General features: G+C 40.5%; 1 long non-coding RNA gene across 1 annotated transcript; it reads left to right on the top strand.

Moving 5' to 3' along the window:
- Positions 1-2,127: 2,127 nt before the first annotated feature.
- LOC128577749 (uncharacterized) lies at positions 2,128-21,534 on the top strand. Its single transcript, XR_008377620.1, has 4 exons — positions 2,128-2,279; positions 13,008-13,074; positions 13,783-14,487; positions 21,380-21,534. It is a non-coding gene; the product is annotated as an uncharacterized LOC128577749 (long non-coding RNA).
- Positions 21,535-23,504: the final 1,970 nt, after the last annotated feature.

Below are 23,504 nucleotides of genomic sequence, written 5' to 3'. Positions count from 1 at the left end.
GCAAAATCCTGGAACAGGTTTCAGAATAGAATAAGGAAGTTCCCTGAGTTCTCAAAAACTCCTAGCCACAAGTAAACAATAGTGAAAACTTACTCAAGCAGTTTCCCAAGCTAGTGAGTCTCCTAAGTTTGTCCTCGTGCAAACTGCCATGATGTAACCCCCTGCCTACCACGTTCTGCTTCTGTGCTCGCATGCCTGCTTGCCAACACAGCACAAAAATGGTATAAAAATCAGCCTGCTCCTCATTTTGGGGCCGTTTTGCCCTTTGGGGCAGCGGTACACCTGGACAGGTGTAATAAATGACCATCTGATTTATACCCTGAAGTAGGGTCCGAGTTGTTCTTCAGGTGGCTATGGATACAACACTGAGTAAAACATTTCTGGAAGCCTCACTGTGATTTCCACCCAGAACCCCATCTAGGCCCATTGCTGCACAACGGATCCAGGGGAAGGCCTCGGAGGGACGTTCCTCCGCCCCCAGAGTCCTTGGATGTGTGGAGCCAGGGCATAGGTTTCCAAAACTTCTGAAACTGGTGATAAAACAACAACACTTAGGTGTGTCAGTCTGATCTCTAGAGAGTTTGGGAGGAGGAATCGGACCCACTGGATGCCATCACACACCCAATTCCCCAGGTGGGGAAAGACATTTCTCCATCTTTGGTGGGACTTAGGTCCCAGGTCTTGCGTCTTGTGTCCTGGGGGGTCACAGGGGTGAGCCCCAGGTCTTTGGTGGGTCTTAGGTCCCAGGTCTTTTGACTTGTGTCTTGGGGGCTCATAGGGGTGATCCCCAGGTCTTTGGTGAGACATGGATTCCAGGTCTTGTGTCTTGGGGGCTCACAGGGGTGAGTCCCAGGTCTTTGGTGGGACTTAGGTCCCAGATCTTGTGCCTTGGGGGGCTCAAAGGGGTGAGTCCCTGGTCTTTAGTGGGACTCAGGTCCCAGGTCTGAGGTCTCTGAGTAAATGAATGAATGTGTGTGAAATTTGTCAGTCTTTTTGTGCCTAATCTGTTAGTTTCTCTTCTCTAGACTCACAGAATGTGAGTCTGTTTGTTTCTCCTCTTCAGAGTGCGAGTCTGTTGGTCTCTTCTTCGTGGAACTCATAGTTGGTGAGTCTTCCATGTCAGTGAGATTGTGTGAAACCTGTCAGTCTTCTTTGTCCCTGATCTGCCTTCAGTCTGTCTAGGTTTGTGAGTCTCTAATCTGTCTCAAGTTTTTCCTTTTAGGACTCAGGGAAGGTGGTCTTCCTTTTGTCTGTTTTTTCTCTTCTTTGATCTCACAGAGATCTCTTCCATGTTAGTAAAATTGTGTAAAACCTGCCAGTCTTCTTTGTGCCTAGGCTTTCTCAAGTCTTTCTAGGTTTTGGACTCCTAAGGACGAGTCTAGCCTGTCTCAAGTCTACCTGGTCTGTCTTAAGTTTTTCCTTTTAGAACTCACACAAGGCAGGTCTTCATTTTATCTGTTTTTTCTCTTCTTTAGGCTCACAGAAGGTGGTCTTTAGTCTGTCTGGTTTCTCTTTAGACTCACAGGGGGCGAGTCCCTAGTAAAATCCAAGTTTATGTCAGCCCTGGTGTGTGTAAGTTGTTTGTCAAATTTATGTTTGCTGTTTCCAATGGTCTGTCAGAATTCATTTCAAAGACTGGTCAATTACAAGTTTGGGGGTCAACATCTCTGTTTTCTTGTTGTCTGTCAACGTGTCAATGTACAATTTGTTTAAACGCAGGCTACAGCCATTAGTTGTGACTAGGGCACAAGAGATGATTTTCACCCAGGGGGCAGCTGCTGAGAATTTCTCAGCCCCTGGTGAAAGACTGATTCTGTCCCACTACCTCACCCTGCCAACTAGCCTTTTTACCTTCTCTCTCTTATATCCCCTATGTCTTCCACTGCCTTGACATCACTTTCTGGGTGGGAGTTAGATTTTAACATTATAGTGTAAATAACCCACTTGTGGTTGAGACTCTCTCTTTCTGGCAATTAAAGAGTTACTACAAAGTTAGTTTAAACTATTCTTATTGGCTGCCAAAAAACTGTGGTTGCTATGTTACAAATAGTCTTAAGATAAGGTGCTGGCATTCAGCAAAAGACGGAGGGTCAATTTCTCATTTAGAACTAAAGAGAAAGAAACAAAACAATCCTCTTTATTTTTTAAAAACAGCAGCTGCTTGGCATTACTCTGTTTGGCTCTCATTCTGCAAATCCTCAGGCGACCTCCAGAAGGGGGGCAGGCTGTGAACCTGGAGCCCCCAGGAGACTGGCTGACGATCACTCCTAAATTCACCTGTAAGTCCACCTCTGGAAGTAAGCCACTTTAAAATCTAATTTTGACTAGTGTCAACAGACATTAATATAATTATTCATGGTATTTTTGTTGTGCTTATGTGTTGTGAATTGTTTTAAAAAATGTAACTGTTTATTGAATTCAATCATTGTAATTTGTGTATAGCCTCTGAAGGAAGGCCAAAGAGATGGGGACCTCAGGTTGCCAGGCTATTGGCCTGTCAAAAGTTTTTAAAAGCATGAAAAGCCTCAACCCTACTGGCCAGTCAGGGGCTCCCAGAAATGTGTGTTCATACCCATTACCAGAAACACAATTAAAATAAAAGCAGGTGTCCAATCAACCCCTGAGGTGTTAGATCACCCACAGGCCTATTAAAAACTATATGAGAAAGTGTTCTGGTTCTGGTTTTGAAAATATGAGAGTGTAAGAGTAAATGTAAACTTTTAGACATTCTTCATATCGGGCCTGTGTCTGTTGAGTCATTTTATGTCATTTGTTCAATGTTAAAAGATTAGTCTCGGCCGGAAAGTCTTGTATTAAACTGAAGAGGGAAAGAAAACAAGTATAAAAGAGTTTAAAAGAATTCCCTAGAACTCAGCATTCCATGCCTTGAGATACCTAAGTTCTAGTTCTTGTCAGCAATTAGAGGTTTCTTCCTCTATATTGTTAGTATAAATATCTGTCTGTTTTAATTCACTGTTTTCCTGCAACATTCTGATTCCCTGACTGACGTCATTCCCTAAGAGCCATCCTGTACTAATTACATGGAGAGGAGGGCCACAGCAAGGTAACAGAAAGGTCCCACAGTGGTCCTCTGTGACAGCAGCCCACCAATAGAGGAATAAACATGCAGAGGAAGAGCAGGCTCTGACAATGAACCTATTTTTGTTAACTCCATCTCTGAAGTAAAAGGTAAAATACAACCCCCTGTGTATTCCACAACTTCCTTGCCTCTAGAATAAAGATGTAGTTTTAATAAGGAAGGATAAAAAAAGAATAATTTCGTGTAAAAATCTTATGTCATAACTTTGTCCTTAAACAAAACAGTTATATAAAAAAAGTGAAAGGCAAGACAAAGATTAAAAGGTCTAAAATATTTGTAAAATGTCTGTGCAGGTTAAATAAAACTTATAAAAAAGTAAACATGTAATCCAGTTAACTATGTTAACTTCCTTTAACTTTCATTGATAACATATCTATGAGCATTCCTAACCTAACTTCAAACAGAACAGAAATCAGTTATGTGAAATTAGACTAGTTTGTAATAGCTTTTTGTTTAAAATATTGTTGATTCTTTCTGTGTTCTATTTTCCAGAAGTCAAGAAAATAATTTCTGTCTTTTAAGCTATTTATAACTCATCAAGTATGTACTTATGAGCAAAGTCTAAAATATGTATTTTTTCTCTCTCCTTGATTTCTCCAAAATTTAAAAGCCATTTGTAAGTATTGTTAATTCCTGACAGTACAGTTATTTGCATAAGTTCAATAAGAAACCATTTTGTTCTATAGAATAATGAAGAAACTAGTTACCAAGGCTTTGTCTAGAATAGCATTTCCAGAGGTATCCAGACTGCATTAAGGAATTAAGGTTGACTTTGTAAAGAAAGCCAAAAAAAAAAAGCCCTTTGGAAGCCTGACAAGATACCCATCAGTAACATTTCCTGATCTGTGGTAAGTAACAAAGGTCACTTGCTGATGGGTCCAAGAATTGAAATATGCTTGGGGACATCAAGAGAAGAGGAATTTACCCAATGCATACAGGTATCAAATGGCACAGATAAAACCTGGGCTCATGAAAGCTTCAAGTCCAACTGAGATTCCTTATAAAAAATCCCAACAAAGCCAACTTTAAAATAGAGCCTGAATGGCTAATAATTATTCTTATTGCACTCTATGCAAATAATCAGACCCAGTATACTGAAAGTACAGTTTATTTTGGCAACTAAGTTAGTTTTGCTATATTTTGTTTTTAGTAAAGAGAAAGACTGAAGAGAGAAAAATGATTCAAAGAGAAAAAAGTGCTGTGACCCACCTGTATTAAATCCCAGTCTGTAATGTCAACTCATAGAATGAGACATAACTGTTTTACTAAATTAATCTATTAAATAGGGCTAAGAGACTAGTCAAAAAGTGTAAAATTATATACAATAGTTATATGTAACTGTAACACTGCATCTACTGTGCCTAATCCATATACTGTGCTGAGTCTGTTGTTGAAAAAAGCCAAGTGGCCCCCTTGCCTAGAATTAAAAGATGTCTTTTTCATTATAAAGCTGGCTCCAGAGAGCCAGAGTCTGTTTACTTTCCAGTAGGAGGAAAAGTGCTGGCTCGTGACCTCCAGCCCAAGACATAAACTGTCTTTTATGACATCTAAAGACAGTCAACATGCCCTGCTTGGCCACATACTAAAAGCTGGCTGGTCAATGCACAGCTGAAGCCTGAGGAAACTCCTCAAGGGACTTCTCTTAGTTGGACTTTTGGACTTTGGGAAAAGAGGGGGAAATGTCACAGGGAAAAGTAAGAATCACAGTCCCTAAGAACTCAGTCTAAAATAGTAGCACCTGCAAAAACAAGCTAATATTGAAACCGTAAATTAAGACAAAGTATGACATTAGATTGCTGGAAGGTCTGTTAAAAAGTGTATGAGAGTGTGTAAGTGTAGTGTGACTAAGAACAGACCCTCCCCTTGAACAAGATTATTAAGTCTTTGCTGCAGTTTTTGTCTAGGAAAGGGATTAAAGTATGTACTCCTTAGTCAAGGTGGAGCCAAGCAAAATGTTTGGAACCGCTTTGTTCATGACCTTGCTGAGACTCAGAAAGTTTGTGCCTGGAAATAAGAGTCTGGTGTCTGAGCTCACCTCAGCCTAAAAAAATGAGGGTTCCATCCCCAGCCCTAAATATCAGCCCGTTCCCAGCGACACAGTTGAATCAAGGATTTTATTCACAAAAAGACCAGTGAGGAATGTAATAACTGACCCAGCAGAAAGACCCCTAAGGCCCCTAACTGTCTCAGCCTGAGTCCCCGCATTTCTCAATGCCCCACCCCCACGGCAAAATCCGGGAACAGGTTTCAGAATAGAATAAGGAAGTTCCCTGAGTTCTCAAAAACTCCTAGCCACAAGTAAACAATAGTGAAAACTTACACAAGCAGAGTTTCCCAAGCTAGTGAGTCTCCTAAGTTTGTCCCCATGCCAACTGCCACGATGCAACCCCCTGATTGCCACATTCTGCTTCTGTGCTCACTTTGCCTGCTTGCCAACAAAACACAAAAATGCTATAAAAATGAGACTGCTGGGAGGCGGAGCAAGATGGCAGCCGAGTAACAGCTTCCTTGCATCTGGGCACCGTGAGTCTGGGGAGATAGGATTCCAGGCATCTCTGGCTGGTGGGAACTGCCTATCATCACTCCTATGTGATACAGGGAGTCAGCGAGAGACTCCTGGACCCCAAGAGGAGGACTAAAACAGTGGAAAACCGGCAAGTGGTCGCGTGTGTTCAATCCGTCTAAACCCGCCCACAACTGTAAGATCAGTAGCAGCGAGACTGCAAACCAGAAAGGCCTTACCTGTGAACTGTTTTGATGTCCTTGGGCTTGGCACTGAGTTGAACTGCCCTGGGGAAGGCCTGAGAGGGAGTGCGGAGAACTTTGGCCGTTGTCTAGGGTCCCAGTCTGAGCCGCTGAGCCAGACGGCGCTAATAGTGTTTGGTGGTGGGTCACACGGACCCATTGTCAGTGATCTGCCCCGGCAAGCTCTGCCCTCAGGGTCGCAGAGCTAGAAACGGGTGGGAGCTTGTAACCTAGCAACCAAGTAGCCTAAGGGTGGGGTCTGAGCCGCCTTGCAGCCCTAACCCTCAGGGGCAGAGTGAGACCGGTTTTGGCACACTGGGTAAGTGGATAGCCACTTCAGCAGTGATTCCAGTGAGAAAGCTGGGAAAACTTCTGCTCAGCAAGTTTACAAGTTCAAAGTGCCTTTTAAGTGGGCTGAAGAGAGATTTAGGGTGCCTACCTGCTGGGGTTTGAGAAATCAGCAGCCTCCAGTCGTATCAGAACTGTGACTAACATCTCATACCCCAGAAGACCACGTGTTGCCCAGACAATATTCAATAACATATACAAACTGCTTTGTTTTTGGTTGTGTATTTTTTTCTTTTTTTTTTTTTGTTTGGTTGTTTTTTTTGTTCGTTTGTTTATTTTGACGTTGTTAATGTTCTTTTGTTTTTTAATTTCAATCTTTTCCATACAGATCCCTTTTTCTTTCTCAACTTTTCTAGTTTAATTATAATTTCCCATTGCTGCCTTTTTTAATAACTACAACATTATTTTTGCTAGTGTTTCTACCACTATCATTTGGTTTTTCACCCAATTCTATCCCCGTAAAGTTTTCTGTTTGCTTGTTTTGGTTTGATTTATAGCATTTTTGTCTTTCATCTCTACTTGGTGGAGGTGGGTACTGTGTTTGATCAGGTTAGCAAAGAGCTGCTGACCTCAAGGGAACCACCCAACTGGGCACTCCCAGAAGGTGGGGTTTTTTAAGGTTGTGTCAAAGTACCCTACTGTACACCTATATTGCTCTGTCTCCCTCTTTCTGTACCTCTCTTCATTTGGTCAATATTCCTTATCCCCACCCCCTCTCCTTTCTCTATCTTTCTTTTTTTTCTTATCACTCGGTCCTCCTTTCTTTCATCCCTTTTTTGCTCCTCAACCTTCTCACCCTTCTGGTCCTGTAACCCTTAGTCCACAGGCACAAGAAGTTAAAGAGCAAGAGGAAGTGAAAGGAAAATTAGGGCAAGGAAACAGATAAAAGAAATCACTCATGAGGAAGAATCAGCAGAAAACTCCAGGCAACACGAAGAACCAGTCCAGAACAACCCCGCAAAGGGACCATGAGGTAGCTACTGCAGAAGATTCCACCTATAAAGAAATGTTAGGTATGACAGAAAGGGAATTTAGAATACACATTTTGAAAACAATGAAAGAAATGATGGAAACAATGAAGGAAAATGCTAATAAAGTGGAAAATAACCAAAAGGAAATCCAAAAACAGAATCAAATCAGAGATGAATGATATGAAGAATATAAAAAGGATATAGCAGAGATGAAGGAACTGAAACAGTCAATCAGGGAACTTAAAGATGCAATGGAAAGTATCAGCAACAGGTTAGACCATGCAGAAGAAAGAATTTCAGAGGTAGAAGACAAAGTTTTTGAGATAACTCAGATAGTAAAACAGGCAGAAAAGAAGACAGAGAAAGCAGAACGTTCACTGTCAGAATTATGGGACTTTATGAAGCATTCCAACATACGAGTTATAGGAATTCCAGAAGGGGAAGAAGAATGCCCCAGAGGAATGGAAGCCATACTAGAGAATATTATAAAAGAAAATTTCCCAAACATCACCAAAAATTCTGACACACTGCTTTCAGAGGGATATCGGACCCCAGGTCGCCTCAAATCTAACCGAGCTTCTCCAAGACACATTGTGATGAACCTGTCCAAAGTCAAGACAAAAGAAAAGATTCTGCAAGCTGCCAGGAGTAAGCGCCAGTTGACCTACAGGGGCAAATCCATCAGAGTGACCGCAGACTTCCAGAATGAAACTTTCCAAGCAAGAAGACAATGGTCATCTACCTTTAATCTACTTAAACAGAACAATTTCCAGCCCAGAATTCTGTACCCTGCTAAGCTAAGCTTCAAAATTGACGGAGAAATCAAATCATTTATGGATATACAAACATTGAGGAAATTTGCCACAACAAGACCAGCTCTACAGGAAATACTTCAACCTGTTCTGCACACTGACCACCACAATGGATCAGCAGCAAAGTAAGAACTCACAAATCAAAGGACAGAACCTAACCTCCACACTGATGCAAAAGTTAAAACTAAGCAATGGACTCTCACCAAATAAGACGAATAGAATACTACCACACTTATCAATTATCTCAATAAATGTTAATGGCTTAAATTCCCCACTGAAGAGACATAGATTGGCTGACTAGATTAAAAAACACAAGCCATCCATTTGCTGTCTGCAAGAAACACACCTGGCTTCAAAAGACAAATTAAAGCTCCGAGTCAAGGGTTGGAAGACAATTTTTCAGGTAAATGGAATTCAGAAGAAAAGAGGAGTTGCAATCTTATTTTCAGATACATGTGGATTTAAAGCAACTACAGTCAAAAAAGACAAAGATGGTCACTTTATATTGGTCAAGGGAAAACTACAACAAGAAGACATTTCAATTCTAAATATTTATGCACCCAATTTAAATGCTCCCAGATTCTTGAAGCAGACCTTACTCAGTCTGAGCAATATGATATCTGATAATACCATCATAACAGGGTACTTTAACACTCCTCTTACAGAGCTGGACAGATCTTCTAAACAGAAATTAAACAAAGATATAAGAGATTCAAATGAGACCTTAGACCAACTATGCTTGATAGACGCATATAGAAAACTCCACCCCAAAGATAAAGAATATACATTCTTCTCATCACCCCATGGAACATTCTCCAAAATTGATCATATCCTGGGACACAAAACAAATATCAACAGAATCAAAAGAATTGAAATTTTAACTTGTATCTTTTCAGACCATAAGGCACTAAAGGTGGAACTCAACTCTAACAAAAATGCTCGACCCCACACAAAGGCATGGAAATTAAACAATCTTCTGTTGAATAACAGATGGGTGCAGGAAGAAATAAAACAGGAAATCATTAACTTCCTTGAGCATAACAACAATGAAGACACAAGCTACCAAAACCTGTGGGATACTGCAAAAGCAGTTTTGAGAGGAAAATTCATCGCTTTAGATGCCTACATTCGAAAAACAGAAAGAGAGCACATCAACAATCTCAAAAGAGATCTTATGGAATTGGAAAAAGAAGAACAAGCTAAGCCTAAACTCAGTAGAAGAAAAGAAATATCCAAAATCAAATCAGAGATCAATGAAATTGAAAACAAAAGAATCATTCAGAAAATTAATGAAACAAGGAGTTGGTTGTTTGAAAAAATAAATAAAATAGATAAACCATTGGCCAGACTAACTAGAAATAGAAAAGTAAAATGTCTAGTAACCTCAATCAGAAACGATAAAGGGGAAATAATAACTGATCCCACAGAGATACAAGAGATCATCTCTGAATACTACCAGAAACTCTATGCCCAGAAATTTGACAATGTGAAGGAAATGGATCAATATTTGGAAACACACCCTCTCCCTAGAATTAGCCAGGAAGAAATAGAGCTCCTGAACAGACCAATTTCAAGCACTGAGATCAAAGAAACAATAAAATATCTTCCAACCAAAAAATGCCCTGGTCCAGATGGCTTCACTCCAGAATTCTATCAAACCTTCAAGGAAGAGCTTATTCCTGTACTGCAGAAATTATTCCAAAAAATTGAGGAAGAAGGAATCTTCCCCAACACATTCTATGAAGCAAACATCACCCTGATACCAAAACCAGGAAAAGACCCAAACAAAGGGGGAATTTCAGACCAATCTCACTCATGAATATAGATGGAAAAATTCTCAACAAAATCCTAGCCAATAGATTACAGCTTGTCATCAAAAAAGTCATTCATCATGATCAAGTAGGCTTCATCCCAGGGATGCAAGGCTGGTTTAACATACACAAGTCTATAAACGTTATCCACCATATTAACAGAGGCAAAAATAAAGATCACATGATCCTCTCAATAGATGCAGAAAAAGCATTTGATAAAATCCAGCATCCTTTTCTAATTAGAACACTGAAGAGTAGGCATAGGTGGCACATTTCTAAAACTGATTGAAGCTATCTATGACAAACCCACAGCCAATATTTTACTGAATGGAGTAAAACTGAAAGCTTTTCCTCTTAGAACTGGAACCAGACAAGGTTGTCTTCTGTCACCTTTACTATTCAACATAGTGCTGGAAGTTCTAGCCAATACAATTAGGCAAGACAAGGAAATAAAGGGAATCCAAATGGGAGCAGAGGAGGTCAAACTCTCCCTCTTTGATGACGACATGATCTTATACTTAGAGAACCCCAAAGACTCAACCACAAGACTCCTAGAAGTCATCAAAAAATACAGTAATGTTTCAGGATATAAAATCAATGTCCACAAGTCAGTAGCCTTTGTGTACACCAATAACAGTCAAGATGAGAAGCTAATTAAGGACACAACTCCCTTCACCATAGTTTCCAAGAAAATGAAATACCTAGGAATATACCTAACGAAGGAGGTGAAGGACCTCCATAAAGAAAACTATGAACTCCTCAGAAAGGAAATAGCAGAGGATATTAACAAATGGAAGAACATACCATGCTCATGGATTGGAAGAATCAACATTGTTAAAATGTCTATACTTCCCAAAGCAATCTACCTATTCAATGCCATTCCTATCAAAGTACCTACATCGTACTTTCAAGATTTGGAAAAAATGATTCTGCGTTTTGTATGGAACCGGAAAAAACCCCGTATAGCTAAGGCAGTTCTCTGTAACAAAAATAAAGCTGGGGGCATCAGCATACCAGATTTTAGTCTGTACTACAAAGCCATAGTGCTCAAGACGGCATGGTACTGGCACAAAAACAGAGACATAGACACTTGGAATCGAATTGAACACCAAGAAATGAAACTAACATCTTACAACCACCTAATCTTCGATAAACCAAACAAGAACTTACCTTGGGGGAAAGACTCCCTATTCAATAAATGGTGTTGGGAGAACTGGATGTCTACATGTGAAAGACTGAAACTGGACCCACACCTTTCCCCACTCACAAAAATTGACTCAAGATGGATAAAGGACTTAAATTTAAGGCATGAAACAATATAAATCCTCCATGAAAGCATAGGAAAAACACTGGAAGATATTGGCCTGGGGGAAGACTTCATGAAGAAGACTGCCATGGCAATTGCAACAACAACAAAAGTAAACAAATGGAACTTCATTAAACTGAAGAGCTTCTGTACAGCTAAGGACACAATAACCAAAGCAAAGAGACAACCCACACAATGGGAAAGGATATTTGCATATTTTCAATCAGACAAAAGCTTGATAACCAGGATCTATAGAGAACTCAAATTAATCCACATGAAAAAAGCCAACAATCCCGTATATCAATGGGCAAGAGACATGAATAGAACTTTCTCTAAAGACGACAGACGAATGGCTAACAAACACATGAAAAAATGTTCATCATCTCTATATATTAGAGAAATGCAAATCAAAACATCCCTGAGATATCATCTAACCCCAGTGAGAATGGCCCACATCACAAAATCTCAAAACTGCAGATGCTGGCGTGGATGTGGAGAGAAGGGAACACTTTTACACTGCTGGTGGGACTGCAAACTAGTACAACCTTTCTGGAAGGAAGTATGGAGAAACCTCAAAGCACTCAACCTAGACCTCCCATTCGATCCTGCAATCCCATTACTGGGCATCTACCCAGAAGGAAAAAAATCCTTTTGTCATACGGACACTTGTACTAGACTGTTTATTGCAGCTCAATTTACAATTGCCAAAACGTGGAAAGAGCCTAAATGCCAACCAACCCAGGAATGGATTAACTAGCTGTGGTATATGTATACCATGGAATACTATTCAGCCATTAAAAAAAATGGAGACTTTACATCCTTCGTATTAACCTGGATGGAAGTGGAAGACATTATTCTTAGTAAAGCATCACAAGAATGGAGAAGCATGAATCCTATGTACTCAATCTTGATATGAGGACAATTGATGACAATTAATTAAGGTTATGGGGGGGAAGCAGAAAGAGGGATGGAGGGAGGGGGGCGGGGCCTTAGTGTGTGTCACACTTTATGGGGGCAAGACATGATTGCAAGAGGGACTTTACCTAACAATTGCAAGCAATGTAACTGGCTTATTGTACCCTCAATGAATCCCCAACATTAAAAAAAAAAAAAATGAGACTGCTCCTCATTTAGGGACTGTTTTGCCCTCTGGGGCAGTGGCCCAACTGGACAGGTATAATAAATCACCATCTGTTTTATACCTGAAGTGGGGTCTGAGTTGTTCTTCGGCTGGCTGTGGGTACAACACTGAGTACAACACAATCTGCTGACTTATGCACATCAATGTGTGAGCAGTACATCTGAGAAGTGGTCTACTCTTAAACCAAAACTTATTGTCACGCACATTAATTTCAGGAAGGTGAAATCTCTTTCACCTTCAGAACTACCTGAATTTCAACATCACTTTGTGCCCAGTAATACCAGAGTTTATGGGGAGGACTTCGATCATCGTCCTTGGCAATTTGTAACATATAGGCAAGTCTTATAACCATAAAACTTTATTGGCAAAACAACTGATGGGTAAAAATGGACCAGTGCTCCTAGATATCTGGTCTATAGAATAAACACAAGAATATGATAGGAAAGAAATAGAATATTATCAATGAGCTATGGCTGAACAGGGTGACTCAGTTCTACAATCCTAGTCCATGGGGAAGGCCCCAGGTGGAAGATTGCTCGAGGTGAGGAACTCAACCACAGACTAAGCAAAGGAAAGGCCCTGAGTCTCTATGAAAAGCAGAAAAGGTTATCCAAGCATGGTGGTGTGTGCCAGATACTTAGGAGGCTGAGGCAAGATGATGGATTGCTTGAGCATCCTGGTTTGTGTCCAACTACCACTATGACATCAGGGAACACAGAGGATAGGAGAGATGTGCCAGGCCACTATAGTCATGTGATGTTTCCACTCTACAGGTAGACTGCAGGAATGTTATCTGAAGCCCATGAAACCTAGTGAATTGTACCACCAAATTAGAAAATGGTGAGTTATGAGTATTTCTTACCTTCGTTCTTAGTATCTTTAATTCAATGTTCATGGCCAGGCAAGGTGGCTCATGACTGTAATCCTAGTACTCTGGGAGGCTGGGGCAGGTGGATTGCTGGATCCCAGGAGTTGTTGATCAGCCTTAGCCAGAATGAGAGCCCGGGCACTGTGGTGGGCTCCTATACTCCAAGCCATGTGGGAGGCTCTGACAAGAGGCTATCTTGACTCCAGGAGTTTCAGGTTGCTGTGAACTATGAGGCCCTGACATTTTGTAGAGTATAACAAATGATACTAAAAAATTTATTGATTTATGCATATACAGGTGTTAGTATACATACACATATTTCCTTGTTCTTTCATCTTAGAGGGCCTGAGAGCACCAACATCCAAGTAACAAAAGCCTACATTGCACCCAGATCTTGGTCCTTCATGCCATTTTCCATTAGAGGGACCAGAGCACCTTGGAGCATTAGCTGATTTCAGGACTGTCCAGGAGTTTTAGAATAATGTTGAAGTTACAGATAAGTTGCTAATGTAGTACAGAGAGTTACCATGTTCCATAGTGCCCTGTTTTCCCTATTGTCGATAAACTGCATTGCTGGGATACATTTGTCACATCAAACCCACTTTGGTATATTATGATTACCTAGGGTACCTACTTGATTCAGACTTAGTTTTTAAACTAATGTCCTTTTCCTCTTCCAGGATCTTACCCAGGATACCACACCATGTCTCCCTTCATCAGCGTGTCTGCAGGACCCTCTAGACTATGACAGTTTCTGTCATTTTTCTCTGCACTTTCTTCCTTTCTACCATAAGAACATGTCCCAGGCTCATCTTGTATTTTCCTTTTCCCAAACTTGCAATCAGCCACTGACCCATAGATCCTTGGTTAGTGGAAAATATTAATGAGAAACCAAGTTCTGGGCACCAGGTTTGCTCACTGCAATTGGAAGTGACTGTTCACTGCTCTCTCCATGGTATACATGGTGATATGATGGAGCTTGTTTATTCTCCTTTGCAAGACCGGATTGCTAAGTTTTCAGCAATCATATGAGCTGGTACTTGAAATATAGCTATTATTCAATATTAATTATGTAAACTGATACATGTGTATTTTTGAGATAGAGTCTCACTTTGTCACACTGGGTAGCACTCCTTAGCATCATCTTAGATTAGAACAACTTCCAACTCTTGGGCTTCAGCAATGCTCTTGCTCCAGTTTCCCAAGTACCTGGGACTACGGGTGCCACAGGCCAGGACACCTGGCTAGTCTGTCTCTTCTTAGTAGAGACAGGGTCTGGCACTTGCTCAGGATGGTATTGAACTCCTGAATTCAAGCAAACTCCCTATCTTGGCCTCCCAGATTTCTAGGACGACAGGCCTAAACCACACCAACTGGCCAATACAGTAAGTGCTGTTTTTATTATTATTATTAAATCATTGCTATGTACATTAATGCAATCATGGGGCACCACACACTGGTTTTATATACCATTTGACATATTTTCATCACACAGGTTAACATAGCCTTCCTGGCATTTTCTTAGTTATTGTGCTAAGACATTTATATTCTACATTTACTAAGTTTCACATATACCCTTGCAAGATGCACCGTAGGTATAATCCCACCAATCATCCCCCTCTGCCCATCCTCCCCTCCCTCTCCTCCTTCCCCATATTCTTAGGTTATAACTGGGTTATAGCTTTCATATGAAAGCTATAAATTAGTTTTATAGTAGGGATGAGTACATTGGATACTTTTTTTCCATTCTTGAGATACTTTACTAAGAAGAATATGTTCCGGCTCCATCCATGTAAACATGAAAGAGGTAAAGTCTCCATCTTTCTTTAAGGCTGCATAATATTCCATGGTGTACATATACCACAATTTATTAATCTATTTGTGGATTGATGGACTTTTTCCATGACTTAGCATTTATGAATTGGGCTGCAATAAACATTCTGGTACAAATATCTTTGTTATAATGTGATTTTTGGTCTTCTGGGTATATACCTAGTACAGGAATTATAGGATTGAATGGAAGGTCTGTTTTTAGATCTCTAAGTGTTCTCCAAACATCTTTCCAAAAGGAATGTATTAGTTTGCATTCCCACCAGCAGTGTAGAAGTGTTCCTTTTTCTCCACATCCACGCCAACATCTCTGGTCTTGGGATTTTGTGATATGGGCTAATCTTACTGGAGTTAGATGATAATCTCAAAGTAGTTTTGATTTGCATTTCTCTGATGATTAAGGATGATGAGCATTTTTTTCATATGTCTGTAGGCCACGTGCCTGTCTTCTTCAGAGAAGTTTCTCTTCAAGTCCCTTGCCCAGCCTGCAATGGGATCACTCGTTCCTTTCTTGTTTATATGTGTGAGTTCTCTGTGGACTCTGGTTATTAAACCTTTGTCAGAGACATAACCTGCAAATATCTTCTCCCATTCTGAGGGCTTTCTGCTTGGTTTACTTACTGTGTTCTTGGCTGTGCAGAAGTTTTTTAGTTTGATCAGGTCCCAGTAGTGTATTCTGAAGCTGCTTCAATAGCCTGGTGGGGTCCACCTCATAAAATATTCTCCCAGACCAATTTCTTCAAGAGTTTTCCCTGCACTCTCTTCTAGTATTTTTATAGTTTCATGTCTTAAGTTTATTTGTTTTTTTGTTGTTCTTTTTTTTTTTTGTAGAGACAGAGTTTCACTGTACTGCCCTCAGGTAGAGTGCCGTGGCATCACACGGCTCACAGCAACCTCTAACTCTTGGGCTTACGCGATTCTCTTGCCTCAGCCTCCCAAGCAGCTGGGACTACAGGCGCCTGCCACAACTCCCGGCTATTTTTTTGTTGCAGTTTGGCCGGGGATGGGTTTGAACCCACCACCCTCGGCATATGGGGCTGGCGCCCTACTCACTGAGCCATAGGCGCCGCCCTTAAGTTTAAATCTTTAATCCAATGAGAGTCTATCTGAGTTAATGATGAAAAGTGTGGGTCCATTTTCAGTCTTCTACAGGTTGCCAGCCAGTTCACCCAGCACCATTTGTTAAATAGGGAATCTTTTCCCCACTGAATGTTTTTAATTGGCTTGTCAAAGATCAAATAACGGTAAGTTGCTGGGTTAATCTCTTAGTTCGCTATTCTGTTCCAGACATCTACCTCTCTGTTTTTGTGCCAGTACCATGCTGTTTTGATCACTATCGATTTGTAGTATTGTCTGAGGTCTGGTAGCATTATTCCTCCTCCTTTGTGCTTATTTTTGTGTAATGTCTTGGCTATTCAAGGTTTTTTTCTGATTCCATATAAAACGAAGTATTATTTTTTCAAGATCTTTAAAGTATGACAGTGGAGCTTTAATAGGGATTGCCTTAAAATTGTATATTGCTTTGTGTAGTATGGACATTTTAACAATGCTGATTCTTCCCAGCCATGAGCATGGTGTGTTTTTCCAGTAGTTACCAGTTTCAGCTATTTCTTTTGTTAGAGTTTCATAGTTCTCTTTACAGAGATCTTTCACATCCTTTGTTAGACAAACTCCCAAATATTTCATCTTCTTTGGCACTACTGTGAATTGTATAGAGTCCTTAACTGTTTTTTCAGCTTGACTATTCTTGGTATATATAAAGGCTACAGATTTATGAATGTTGATTTTGTAACCTGAGATGCTGCTGTATTCCTTGATCACTTCTGAGTTTTGTAGTTGAATCCCTGGTGTTTTCCAGATATAGAGTCAGATCATCTGCAAAGAGTGAAAGTTTAATCTCTTCTGACCCTGTATGGATACCCTTAATCGCCTTTTCTTCCCTGATTGCAATGGCTAAAACTTCCGTTACAATGTTAAAGAGCAGTGGAGACAATGGGCAACATTGTCTGGTTCCTGATCTGAGTAGAAATGACTTCAATTTAACTCCATTAAATACAATATTGGCTGTGGGTTTGCTGTAGATGGCCTCTATCAATGTAAGAAATATCCCTTCTACACCAATTTTCTTAAGTGTTCTGATCATGAAGGAATCTGGATATTACCAAAAGCTTTTTCTGCATCAATCGAGAGAATCATATAGTCTTCGTTTTTTAATTTGTTTATGTGCTGAATTACATTTATAGACTTACGTATATTGAACCAGCCTTGAGACCCTGGGATAAAACCAACTTGGTCATGATGTATAATTTGTTTGATGTGTTGCTGGAGTCTGTTTGTTAGAATCTTGTTGAATATTTTTGCATCTATATTCATTAGTGATATTGTTCTATAATTTTTTTTTCTTGTTGGGTCTTTTCTTGGTTTGGGGATCAGGGTGATGTTTGCTTCATAGAACATGTTGGGTAGTCTTCCTTCTTCTTCTATATTTTGGAATAGGTTGAGTAATACAGGTACTAGTTACCCTTTAAAGGTTTGGTAGAATTCTGATGTGAAGCCATCTGGTCCTGAGCTTTTCTTTTTAGGGAGATTTTGTATGGTTGATGCTATTTCAGAACTTGTTGTAGGCCTGTTCAACATTTCCACTTGATTTTGGCTAAGTCTTGGAAGGTGACATGCTTCCAAGCATTGCTCAGTTTCCTTCAAATTTTCATATTTCTGAGAGTAAAATTTCTTATAATATTCATTGAGGATTTTTTGAATTTCTGAGGAGTCTGTTGTTATTTCTCCTTTGTCATTTCTGATTGATGAATTTAGAGTTTTGAGTCTTTTTTTCCTGGTTAGGTTAACCAAAGGTTTATCTATTTTATTGACGTTTTCAAAAAACCAACTTTTTGATTTATTAATCTGTTGTATAATTCTTTTGTTTTCAATTTCATTTAATTCTGCTCTAATTTTGGTTATTTCTTTTCTTCTACTGCATTTGGAGTTGGTAGGCTCTTCCTTTTCTAGTTGCTCGAGGTGTCCCATTAAGTTGTTAACTTCTTCTCTTTCCGCTCTCTTGAGGAAGGCTTGCAGTGCTATAAATTTCCCTGTTAGAACTGCATTTGCAGTATCCCAGAAGTTCTGATAATTCGTGTTTTCATTGTCATTTTTTCCCTAAAATTTGCCAATTTCTTTCTTAATCTTGTCTATGACCCAGGTATCATTCAGCATAAGGTTATTTAACTTCCATGGTTTTGCATGAGTATGCAGATTCCTATTGTTACAGAGTTCGACTTTTATTCCAGGGTGGTCCGAGAAAATGCAAGGAATAATTTCTCCTTTAAATTTACTGAGGTTAACTTTTGATCTAAGATGTGATCGATTTTGGAGTATATTCCATGGGCTGATGAGAAGTATGTGTATTCAGTTTTGTTTGGGATAAAATGTTCTATAGATGTCTGCTAAATCCAAATGTTGGATGGTTATGTTTAAATCTATAATTTCCTTGCTCAGCTTCTTCTTGGAGAATCTATCCAACACTGCCAAAGGAGTGTTGAAATCTCCAACTATTATGGAGCTGGAGGAAATCAAGTTGCTCATGTCTGTTAGAGTTTCTCTTATAAATTGAGGTGCATTCTGTTGGGTGCATAAATATTAATAATTGAAATCTCATCATATTGAGCATTACACTTAACAAATACAAAGTGAGCATTCTTATCCTTCCTTACTTTTGTTGGTTTACGGCCTATTGTATCTGCAGATATTATTGCAACACCTGCTTTTTCCTGATTTCCATTTGCCTGAAATATGGATGACCATCCTTTCACCCTGACTCTATATTTATCTTTTAGATTTTTCTTTAAGATGATATTCTTGTATGCCGCAAATATCTGGCCTGAGTTTTTGTATCCAGTCAGCTGACCTGTGCCTCTTTCGAGGATAGTTTAAGCCATTCACATTAATGAAGAATATTGATAAGTCTGGTAAAATTTTGGGTATCGAGTTTTTTGAAAGTCCAGTGGACATTTTTAAACCTTTTGCCACTGTGGAAGTTGGAGTTTGATCAAAAGTTTCTGAGTGAGTTTATTTTTGTGGTAGAAAATTGGGCTGCTCATTATGGAAGATAGGTCTGAGAATATCCTGAAGAGCTGGTTTGGTTATGGCAAATTTCTTCAATTTATGAATATCTTTAAAGTATTTAATTTCTCCATCATAAATGAAACTCAGTTTAGCTGGATACAGGATCTGGGGTTGAAAGTTATTTTGTTTTAGGAGATTAAATGTTGATGACCACCCTCTTCTGGCTTGAAAAATTTCAGCAGAGAGATCTGCAATTATTCTAATATTCTTTGCTTTGTTGGTTATGGTTTTCTTACGTCTGGATGCTTTCATAATTTTCTCCTTCATATTAACTTTAGTGAAGTTAATTATGATTTGCCTGGGGTATGTCTTATTTGGGTTAAGTCATGCTGGGGTTCTGAAACTGCCTGCTGTCTTAATTTCAGAATCTCTTGGCACGTCTGGAAAATTCTCTTTCATAATTTCATGGAGAAGAGCCTCTATGCCCTGTAAAGCCACTTCATTGCTTTCAGGGATTCCTATGAGGTGGATATTAGCCTTCTTTAAATTATCCCAGAGCTCTATGAAAGAATGATCCGTTTTTGCTCTCCATTTTTCTTCCTTGAGTGTTTTGGAGCATTCAAAAGCTTTGTGTTCAATGTCAGAAATCCTTTCTTCTGCTTGATCCACTCTGTTACTGAGGGATTCTACTGTATTTTTCAGATCTTTGAGGACTGCAAATTCGTGCTTCAATGTGTCAAAATCTTCGGTGGTTTTGTCTTTAAATTCGTTGAATTCTTTAGACAACTTTTGAATTGCTCCTGAAATTTCTAATTCCAACTTTTGAATTGCTCCTCGAATTTCTAATTTCATCTTTTCCTCCATTCTATTAATCTTGTTTGCAATCCAAATTCTGAATTCGATTTCTGACATCTTGGTCATCTGTTTATTAATGGGATCTTAAGTTACATCTACCATATCTTTCCTTGGGGGGGGGTTGATCTACTCTTGTTATTCATGTTACCAGAGTTTTTCTGTTGATTCTGGCCCATGATTATTTTACACCATTTGACTAAATGAGTGGATAAAGAAAAGTTGGGTTCAGGGCTCCAGGAATAGTGATTAACCAGCCCTGTGCCCAAAAGCTGGGACTGGTGTCTGTACCTTTTCCCCTGGAGCCTTGCTGAGGACCCATACAGTGCTATGGCCAGAGAAATTGGGGACCTGCTTGCTGTGGTAGGGCTAAGTGGCTTTGTCTTGTTTTCAGCTGGTCTCTGTCCGACCCTAGTGAAACAGTTATGCTGGTTTGAAGTCTCAGCTATGAGAATTAAGCAATTAAGTCACCCCACCCCCCCAGGCAACAATTAGAAAAGGAAAATCAAACCTTCCTATAACCATTCTCCCAGGGCACTACTTGGAAAGTCCTCGGGTGATTGGCTCAGTTCAAAAGGTTGAAATCAATTGTCTCAGTCAGCACCTGTCTCAGGTGGGAGAGTTGAAAAGGTCTCTGGCAACTAGATTGCAGGGGTCTGCTGACAACTCAAATATGACTTGCTCCAGTGCTCCATGAGGTCAGAAGGACCCACTCAGCAAATAGATTAGTCTGGAAAGGTTGATGCCTCCTTCCCCACTTTGTACCTCTGTCACACCCAGTCACTGATAGCCCCACAGGGTTGTGACCCAGTTGCCTTTAAGGATCAAATACTCCAGGGGTTTGCACCTGCCAGAATCACAAGGAAATCTATGTCTCCTCTTCCAGGCTGATGCTCTCTGCCACTATCTGGCAGGGGGAGTTAAGGCCTGACAACCTAGGGCACTTGATGGATGCTGGGGTGTTCACTCATTTCCAGCCCCGCCCCTGATTGATATTACTGACAGAACAGAAATACTTTGTGGTATTTGTTTCTGTCCTGGCTAAATTCCCCTGTGGAAGAGAAGCTGTTTTGAATTCACAGAGCCTTAGACTCAGGCCCTGTCTTTGCTGCTGGAGGTTTTTATTCGCAGCATGGTTAGCTGTCAGTTCTAGCCTCCTGCCCTCCTTTGTCTAGGCTGATGATCCCCTGAGGGCCCGCTGCATCTTAGGCTCAGTACAGCGGTCCTCTGGGTCACCCCCGCCTTGGGAGTCTGTCGGCACTGCACGTGCGTTTTCATGTCCCTGTGCTCCACCCAGGCCGGTACTGTTGAAAAGTTACTGTTCTTGCTACCCACCTAAATTGAAACTAAATCTAATACTCCCATCTGCAATTTAATTTGTAAATTAAAGTGTTGTAAACATACAACCCAATTATGAATATTAGTTTAAAGGGGAAGGTGAGTCCTAAAAAGTATTCCCAAGTAGATTATCTGCATGAATACACTGGAATTGCATTTTATTCTTCCATTTTTTTCCTTTAAAAAATGAAATAGCGAGGGACAGATTGTGGCCGGCCAGGCACCCACGGTTTCAGGATCCCCCTCTGTGGGGGCTGGATGCCCCTCGACAACATAACAGTACTGCTGTAGGGGAAGGAGGAGCAAGATGGCAGCCGAGTAACAGCTTCCTTGCATCTGGGCACCATGAGTCTGGGGAGATAGGACTCCAGGCATCTCTGGCTGGTGGGATCTGCCTATCATCACCCCTGAGAGGATACGGAGTCAGCGAGACACTTCTGGACCCCAAGAGGAGGACTAAAACAGTGGAAAAACGGCAAGTGGTCGCGTGTGTTCAATCCATCTAAACCCGCCCGCAACTGTAAGTTCAGTAGCAGCGAGACTGCAAACCAGAAAGGCCTTACCTGTGAACTGTTTTGGTGTCTTTGGACTTGGCACTCAGCTGAACTGCCTTGGGGAGAGCCTGAGCGGGAGTGTGGAGAACTTTGGCCATTGTCTAGGGCCCCAGTCTGAGCCGCTGAGCCAGACGGAGCTAAAAGTGTTTGGCTCTGGGTCACAGGGAGCCATTGTGAGTGATCTGCCCCAGCAAGCTCCGCCCTCAGGGTCGCAGAGCTGCAATTGGGTGGGAGCTGGTAACCCAGCGACCAAGTAGCCTAAGGGCGGGGTCTGAGCCGCCTTGCAGCCCTAACCCTCAGGGGCAGAGTGAGACCGGTTTTGGCACACAGGGTAAGTGGATAGCCACTCCAGCAGTGATTCCAGCGACAAGCAATTCCCTGGGAAAACTTCTGCTCAGCAAGTGAACAAGCTCAAAGTGCCTTTTAAGTGGGCTGAAGAGAGATTTAGGGTGTCTACCTGCTGGGGTTTGAGAAACTAGCAGCCTCAGTCATATCAGAACTGTGATTAAGAAGACCACATGTTGCCCCTCGAAGACCACGTGTTGCCCAGACAATATTCAATAACATATACATACTGCTTTATTTTTGGTTGTGTGTTTTGTTTTTCTTTTTGGTTTGGTTGTTTTTTTTGTTTATTTTGATGTTGTTCATTGTTGTTTTGTTTTTTAAGTTCAACCGTTTCCATACAGATCCTTTTTCTTTTTCAATTTTTCTAGTTTAATTATAATTGCCCATTGCTGCTCATTTCAATAATTAGAACTTCATTTTTGTTAGTGTTTCTACCACTATTATTTGGTTTTTACAGCCAATTTTATCCCATAAAGTTTTCTGTTTGCTTGTTTTGGTTTGATTTATAGCATTTTTGTCTTTCCTCTCTACTTGGTGGAGGTGGGGTACTGTGTCTGATCAGGTTAGCAAAGAGCTGCTGACCTCAAGGGAATGACCCCACTGGGCACCCCCAGAAGGTGTTTTTTTTTAAAGGTTGTATCAAAGTACCCTACTGTACACCTCTATTGCTCTATCCCCCTCTTTCTGTGCCTCTCTTCTTTTTCTCAATATTCCTTTTACCCACCCCCTCTCCTTTCTCTATTTTTCTTTTCTTTTTCTTTACACTCGGTCCTCCTTTCTTTCATCCCTTTTTTGCTCTTCAACCTTCTCACCCTTCTGGTCCTGTAACCCTTAGTCCACAGGCATGAGAACTTAAAGAGCAAGAGGAAGTGAAAGGAAAATTAGGGCAAGGAAACAGATTAAAGAAATCACTCATGAGGAAGAATCAGCAGAAAACTCCAGGCAACATGAAGAACCAGTCCAGAACAACCCCGCCAAGGGACCATGAGGTAGCTACTGCAGACGATTCCACCTATACAGAAATGTTAGGAATGACAGAAAGTGAATTTAGAATACACATGTTGCAAACAATGAAAGAAATGATGGAAACAATGAAGGAAACTGCTAATAAAGTGGAAAATAACCAAAAGGAAATTCAAAAACAGAATTAAATAAGAGATAAATGATATGAAGAATATAAAAAGGATATAGCAGAGCTGAAGGAAATGAAACAGTCAATCAGGGAACTTAAAGATGCAATGGAAAGTATCAGCAACAGGTTAGACCATGCAGAAGAAAGAATTTCAGAGGTAGAAGACAAAGTTTTTGAGATAACTCAGACAGTAAAACAGGCAGAAAAGAAGACACAGAAAGCAGAACGTTCACTGCCAGAATTATGGGACTTTATGAAGCATTCCAACATACGAGTTATAGGAATT

Source organism: Nycticebus coucang, chromosome X (genome assembly GCF_027406575.1).
Source record: "Nycticebus coucang isolate mNycCou1 chromosome X, mNycCou1.pri, whole genome shotgun sequence".
Classification (NCBI taxonomy): Eukaryota; Metazoa; Chordata; class Mammalia; order Primates; family Lorisidae; genus Nycticebus; species Nycticebus coucang.
The sequence above is the reverse complement of the archived record's forward strand: the minus strand, read 5'-3'. Positions and strand labels throughout refer to the sequence as shown.